This window comes from Hyaena hyaena, unplaced genomic scaffold (assembly GCF_003009895.1).
Source record: "Hyaena hyaena isolate Hyena2069 unplaced genomic scaffold, ASM300989v1 scaffold_2337, whole genome shotgun sequence".
Taxonomy (NCBI): Eukaryota; Metazoa; Chordata; class Mammalia; order Carnivora; family Hyaenidae; genus Hyaena; species Hyaena hyaena.
The window spans coordinates 40,688-48,049 of record NW_024082970.1 but is presented as its reverse complement, the minus strand read 5'-3'; the positions used below and the strand labels follow the sequence as shown (position 1 = coordinate 48,049).

The 7,362-nt window shown below is 38.0% G+C and overlaps 1 pseudogene; it reads right to left on the bottom strand.

Moving 5' to 3' along the window:
* Positions 1-444: 444 nt before the first annotated feature.
* On the bottom strand, positions 445-1,511 carry LOC120227441 (annotated as a pseudogene).
* Positions 1,512-7,362: the final 5,851 nt, after the last annotated feature.

Here is a 7,362-nt window from a genome sequence, read left to right as displayed (position 1 = left end):
CTGAACAGATCTTGCTATTCCCAGTGGTTAAAGTTAGGTGGATGAGGACATCGTAAAGTCATACTGAAAATCTCAGCAAATGGGTGGTGTCCTAAACACTGAGAGAAGAGAAAAGGCAAGGGTTCAGGTGGTGGGTCTATTTGCTTCTAGATTCCAGATTGTGTGCATATGTCATTGTTAAGCCTACGTTTCTCATATATATGTTTGCAGCAGGGGGGAGGTGGGGGGGGGACTGTGATCTTACCCTAAAGACTGGCATCTTTCTCAATAAGACTAATAATCATGTACTCAGGCCTTTCTCAGAACAACTGAAGTGTGGCCAGGTATTGTGTAATTAACTGGAAGTCAATTAATATATGCAACAATTTACCATCACTTTCATTTTCATCATGGAGACCACTACTACCAGTTCTGACACTCACAATGATAGGAATCAATTTTCTTATGAATCAGTTTTTCAGTTAGGTTCTTTGTAAGAAATTTAGAACACCAATTTGTGAGGATAAACTTCATTTGTAAGAGAAAGCACAGAGCAGAGGTAGCCCTGAAGTTGAGGAACAGCTTTGATTTTTGGCAGAATTTTCAAGTTCACAGCTTTCTGATCAACCTTGTGCTGCTCTATTATCTATTTCTCTTTTTTTAATGTTTATTTATTTTTTGAGAGACAGAGAGTGAGTGGGGGAGGAGCAGAGAGAGAGGGAGAATCTGAAGCAGGCTCCAGGCTCTGAGCTGTCAGCACAGAGCCCGATGTAGAGCTCGAACCCACAAACAGTGAGATCATGACCTGAGCTGAAGTCGGACACTTAACTGACTGAGCCACCCAGGTGCCCTAATTTGTCTTTCTCTGTGTTGAAGATCTCGCCTTCCTGGTGTCTGTGTTCCCACAGCTTCTTTATCCTGAAGTGAGCAACAGTGAGATGTTTTGAGATTTTCACACTAATGATAGCAATTTTGGCAGAGGTGGCTATGACACATTTCTGGTGTGTTCTATGCAGAGGAACTCAGTTGAGGGCCAGAGAGACAGTCACAATTGGCAAGCCACTGCTCAGTTGCTTGGGAAAACCACCCTCTTGTCTCTGTGGTGCCGAGTGAGGATGATCAAAATGGTCCCAGGAATGAGGCTAGCTCGCAGTTTTCTTACATGCTGACTGAAAGATTTTTTGCCATGGCTCAACAGCTTTTGAGGCACATCTTCAGTAGGATAATACCTAGACATTTTGCAAAGTTTAACCACTTTGGTACCACCATTTTGTGACATTTTCTTCCTTTCAAACCTGGATTTAGGTGCTGAACACTTTTCTCTTGTACATGGCCTTTCTGGAATACATAGGTGATGGGGAGTATCTGCCAATTCCTCTGACTAGGACAGGGCTTCTGTTACAGCGGGATTTTCCCTTCTTTGACATTTTAGCTTTGAGGTTACTCTTATTAACCTTGCCACCAGCATCAGCCTTCTTGGGTTCAGGTTTCTTCTCCTTAGTATCCGATGTCTCAACTTTTTCACCCACCATCTTGCAAGATGGGAAAGAGGACTCTGTAGGAATCAATATTAAACTTGCACAGCTTAGCCTGCTCAAAGGATGAGGAAAATAAAATAAAATAAAAATAATAAGAACTCAGAAAAGGCTCAACTTATGTTGTTATAGTCATGTTTATTTATATAACAATAATCATTTTCAGAATAGCAGTGACTAGAGTTTGTCCCTTGTGTGAGTTGTTAGCCCGAGAAATCTAGGCTTGTAATTATTAAGGAGGAAACAGGCATGGAATTTAGACAGAAGGCATGTTCAATCAATAAATATCTATTTGGAGAGTAAAGGCTTACACTTTATTTATTTATTTATTTATTTGTTTGTTTGTTTATTCTCAAGTTAGTTAACATGCAATGTAGTCTTGGCTTCAGGAGTAGAACCCAGTGGCTCAACTCTTACATACAACACCCAGTACTCATCCCAAAAAGTGCCCTCCTTAATGCCCATCATCCATTTAACTCACCCCCATCAACCTTCAGTTTGCTCTCTGTATTTAAGAGTCTGTTAAGGTTTGCCTCCCTCTCTGTTTTTATCTTATTTTTCCTTCCCTTCCCCTGTCCATCTGTTAAGTTTCTCAAATTGCACATGAGTGAAATCATATGATATCTGTCTTTCTCTGACTGATTTGCTTCACTTAGCATAATACACTCTAGTTCCATCCATGTTGTTGCAAATGGCAAAGATTTCATTCTTTTTGATCACTGAGTAGTATTCCATTGTATGTGTACACCACATCTTTATCCATTCATCAGTTATTAGATTACATTACATTCTGAGTCAAACCAGAAAGAACCTTACTCATCCAAAAGATTTTTAAATGGCATAGATGAGGGGCACCTGAGTGGCTCAGTTGGTTAAATGTACAACTTTGGCTCAGATCATGGTCTCACAGTTCATGGGTTCGAGTCCCATGTCGGGCTGTGTGCTGACATCTCAGAGCCTGCTTCAGATTCTGTGTCTCCCTCTCTCTCTCTGCCCCTACCCCACTCATGCTCTCTCTCTGTCTCAAAAATAAATCAGTAAAAAATAAAATAAAATAAAAATAAATGGTACGGATTAGGTTCCTTCAGTATAAATGCACCTCAACAATTCTAGTGGCAGGATATCTTTACAAGGTAGTTACTTTTTTTTTTAATTTTTTAAATTTATTTTTTAGAGAGAGAGAGAGAGAGAGAGAGAGAGACGAAGACAGAGTGCAAGTCGGGAAGGGGCAGACAGAGAGGGAGACACAGAATCCAAAGCAAGATCCTGGTTCTGCTCTGTCCCACAAACTGTGAGATCATGACCTGAGCTAAAGTCAGAAGCTTAACCAACTCAGCCACCCAGACACCCCACAAGGTACTTTAAATTTGAGCTTTTCAGGGGCACCTGGGTGGCTCAGTTGGTTAAGTGTCCGACTTAGGCTCAGGTCATGATCTCACAGCTCGTGGGTTCAAGCCCTGCATTGGGCTGTGTGCTGACAGCTCAGAGCCTGGACCCTGTTTCAGATTCTGTGTCTCCTTCTCTCCCTGCTCATGCTCTGTCTCTCTCTGTCTCAAAAATAAACATAAAAAACACACCAAAAAAATTGAGCTTTTCTATCAGCTATACTAAGTGAGGAATCTTAGCTGTGCCCAGTCATTTAGGAATCCAGAGTCTGCAAATGTCAATGAATTGAGGGGGGAGGGGGTCTTCAAATCCTTTCTACTCAATGTTTGGTCCCCAGACTAGCAACATAGACATCATTAAGGAGGTTATTAGAAATGCAAGCTCACAGGCCCCACCCCAGCCAGCCTAATGGAATCAGAATCTGCACGTTAAGATCCTCAGGTGATTCATATTAAAGCTCTGGTTCTTGGCTGAGAGCTTGATTTGCCTGATTTCAAGCACCAGAATCATGTTTCTAGAAGCTAAATCTCAGCATCCACCATTGTTTGTAGTTCTGATAGCCAAACTCTTAGGAGATATAAATGCATCCATACTGTGTACCTAGCCAAGTATCAGGCACTCACAGAAGAACAAAAGACAAGGTCCCCCCACCCCAATATTCTCAAGAGTGAATCCTCTGGTTGGAGGAAATATAAGTGCAAATACACCTTCTTTCTCACCTTCTCTCCCAATCTTTCCCCTAAAGTATTTCGTACTCTAGCTATACCAGGACTGATCCCTGTTCTCTAAATGTGCCCTGTGCTTTTGTGTATTTGTTGTCAGTGTTCCCTCTGCCTGGAACTTTTGCTGTTCACCCACATCTTTGTTGAAATCCTACACACCCATCAAGAGCCAGTGCCTGCACACCCTAAATTACTCTGTTAACCCCAAGAGTACATTCCCATAAGTGCACCTTGACCATTATCCACTAACACTTGACTTCAGACTAGCTGAAAAGATTGATGAAGCTTTCTGAAGCGAAAGAAAGAAAGAAAGAAAGAAAGAAAGAAAGAAAGAAAGAAAGAAAGAAGGAAGGAAGGAAGGAAGGAAGGAAGGAAGGAAGGAAGGAAGGAAGGAAGGAAGGAAGGAAGGAAGGAAGGAAGGAAAGGAAAGGAAAGGAAAGGAAACTTGAAGCATTATTTCATCTTTCTCCCAGCTAAACACAATATCCTCCTTAATTCTTGTACTTATGGTTGTCTTTGACCTCCTCTTCTCCTTCTGTATGTTTGCATTTCATTTCCAAAGCACTATTGAGGTAAATCATTGCCAAAATGTCTCTCCTAGTTTGAAATCAAATTTTAGGACTTCACAGAAAGTTTAAATGTTTCACTCGAGGATCAAACTATCAGTCCCCAAACATTGGACTGCAGTGAGAATATTTCTCACCCTCCTACATGATTTACACAAAGCAACAAACACACAAACACATGCATGAACCCAGAGGCCCTCAACTAGTCTCTTGAGCAAGTCACCTGAATTAATAACATACACTGGGTGTAATTTTAAGTGGATACTCTAGATGGTAGCATTGTGCATATTATTCTTGTACTTTTTATTGGTTCCCTAATTCATCATTTTATACATCAGGAAAGGCATATATGTGGAAAGGAGATTGAAGGCCATATATTAATAGGTATCCATACAAGGTGAAAATTAATAATGATGTTAGAATATTTCCAAAGTTCTATTGCTTCTCAAGCTATTTTTACATCTCTCTTTTCTTCATTGCTCAAATTCTCAGAATTGCACTCCCAACCATTGACTATACTGCCTCACTCTTTATTCCATTTGCCAAACTTTTGCAATATGACTTTGTTCTCCTCGCCACCCAACCCTTCTGAAATCATCATTTCTTTAAGATCTACTGTGGTCTCCTGGTCCCTGGATTCAAATGCCTCTTCTTAGGGGTCATCTTAATGTATTTCTCCAAAACACTTACAAGGCGATTACCTCTTTTTTTTTCTTACAATTTCCTCAAGTTCTTTATTTTGAAAAATTTCAAAATGTATAAAGTTGAAAGAATACTACAATGATCAGCTATATAGCCTTAACTTAGCTTCACAGGTTAACATTTCACCACATTTCTTCCATCCTTCCTTCTCCCTCTTTCTTCCCTCCTCTATCTCTTTCTCCCTTCTCTATTTCTCTCCAGACACCATGACACTCTAATACTTCAGCATATTTTTTAAGTTGCAGATATCTTTACACATGAACCCTAGATTTTTTAACGTGCATCTCCTAAGAATAACATTATCCTCCTTCAATACTCTCCTTGGAACTCTTAGCAATCCTTGGCTTCCCTTGGTTCTTCTACCTCTGACCACACCTTTCTAGATACACAAGGCAGAGGGCAGAAGGGAATGAAGAGTCTGGTCCTGGTTCTGCCACAAACAAGCTTTGTGCTTTGGGAAAAAACATTTCCCAAATTATCAAAGTAATACATGCTTATCGTAGAAAATAGGGAAAATACAAGGTTTAAAGAAAATAAAAAGTATCTAAACCTAATATCTAAAGATGATTTCATTTTTAAGTATTTACCAATGCATAATATATTTTATATAATTGAGCTGACAAAATAAATAAAATACTCTATCTTGTTTTTTATTTAACATTTTAAAAAAGCACTAAAATTCTTCACAGAGCATTCTTATTGGCTGTGGAATATAATCTTAAAGAAAATGTAATGCTTTCATTTCTTTCAATGAGCAAAGGATTAAACAGACAATTTATAAAAGAATACAAAGAGCCAAAGTTTCATGAAAACATATGCAACTTAACTAGTGATCAAAAGTAATTTCAAATTAAACAACACATCATTTTTACCTACCAAACTAACAAAAATGTTTTAAGAAAAAAATGAATACCCAAGGGTGGAAAAAGATATGAGAGAACAGATATTTCACAAACATTGCAGATTAAGGTACAAATTAGTATAATTTTGGGGTGAAATTTAGCAGTATATAATTCTAAAACCTTAAAAACACACATACACTTTAACCAGCAATATACTGGTAGGAATTTATTCTAATAAGAAAATTGTGCAATTGCACCACCATGTATGTACAAAGATGCTCATAGCAAAGGGATTTATTAGAGATTCCTTCCAATTCATTGCTAAATAAATGTAACATGGAATTAAATTATGTACATTATTATGTAAATTATGGTACAGTCGTACAACAGAATACTAACCAGCCTTTAAGTATATTGTTGTATTAACTATTAATAGAATTCTGAAGAAATAATAAGATTATGTGAAATATTTGATTTTCTGTGTTTGACATTTGTATTATTTGATATTTTTTCCAATGAGCATGCATTACTTCTGCAATTAATAGGAAATAAAGATTTTTTTTAAATGTTGTAGAAATATACTTATTAGCATGTACTATATTAACAATAGACTGATAATTGAATAAATTCATTTATAGAAAACATGTATGATACTATCATTAACAGCTTTAATAAGATGCAATTTACACACCATAACATTCACCCTTTTAAAGTACAATTCCATGGGTTTTGGTATATTTTCAGAGTTGTGAAAACTACCGCCATAAACTAATTTTGGAGCACTTTTGTCATCAGTAATTTATTTCTTTTATGACTGAATAATATTCCATTGCTTGATATACCACATTTTGTTTATCTATTCATCAATTGATGAACATTTGACTTCTTTCCATTTCTTAGCTATTCTGAACAACACTGTCATATGCAAGATTTTGTGGGAACATATGTTTTCTTCTCTCTTGAGTATATGCTAAAGCCTAGGGTTAAACTATGTTTAATGTTGCAAAAAACTGTCAAATTATTTCCCATAGAGTCTGCACCTTTTAACATACATACCAGCAATGTACTAGTGTTTCAATTTCTTCACATCCTCACCAATACCTATTTTTATCTATCTTTATTATAGCCATTCTACTATGTATGAGTGGTATCACTTTGTGTTTTTTAAATGTTTATTTATTTTGAGAGAGAAAGAGAGAGAGAATGCACAAGCAGGGGAGAGACAGAGAGAGAGAGGAAGAGAGAGAATCCCAAGCAGACTCTGTGCTGTCAGCACAGAGCCCAATGTGGGGCTCAACCTCACAACCATGAGATCATGATCTGAGCCGAAATCAAGAGATAGACACTCAGCAGACTGTGCCATCCAGGCACTACATCACCTTGTGGTTTTGATTTCCATTTATTTTTGACTAATGATATTGAACATCTTTTCATGTGTTTATTTATTTATTTTCACAAATACTTTATTGTCAAGTTGGTTCCCATATAACACCCAGTGCTCATCCCCACAAGTGCCCTCCTCCATACCCATCCCCCCTCCCCCCCAACACCGATGAGTCCTCAGTTTGTTCTCAGCATTCAAGAGTCTCTCATGGTTTGCCTCTCTCCCATTCCCCCACCATTCCCTCCC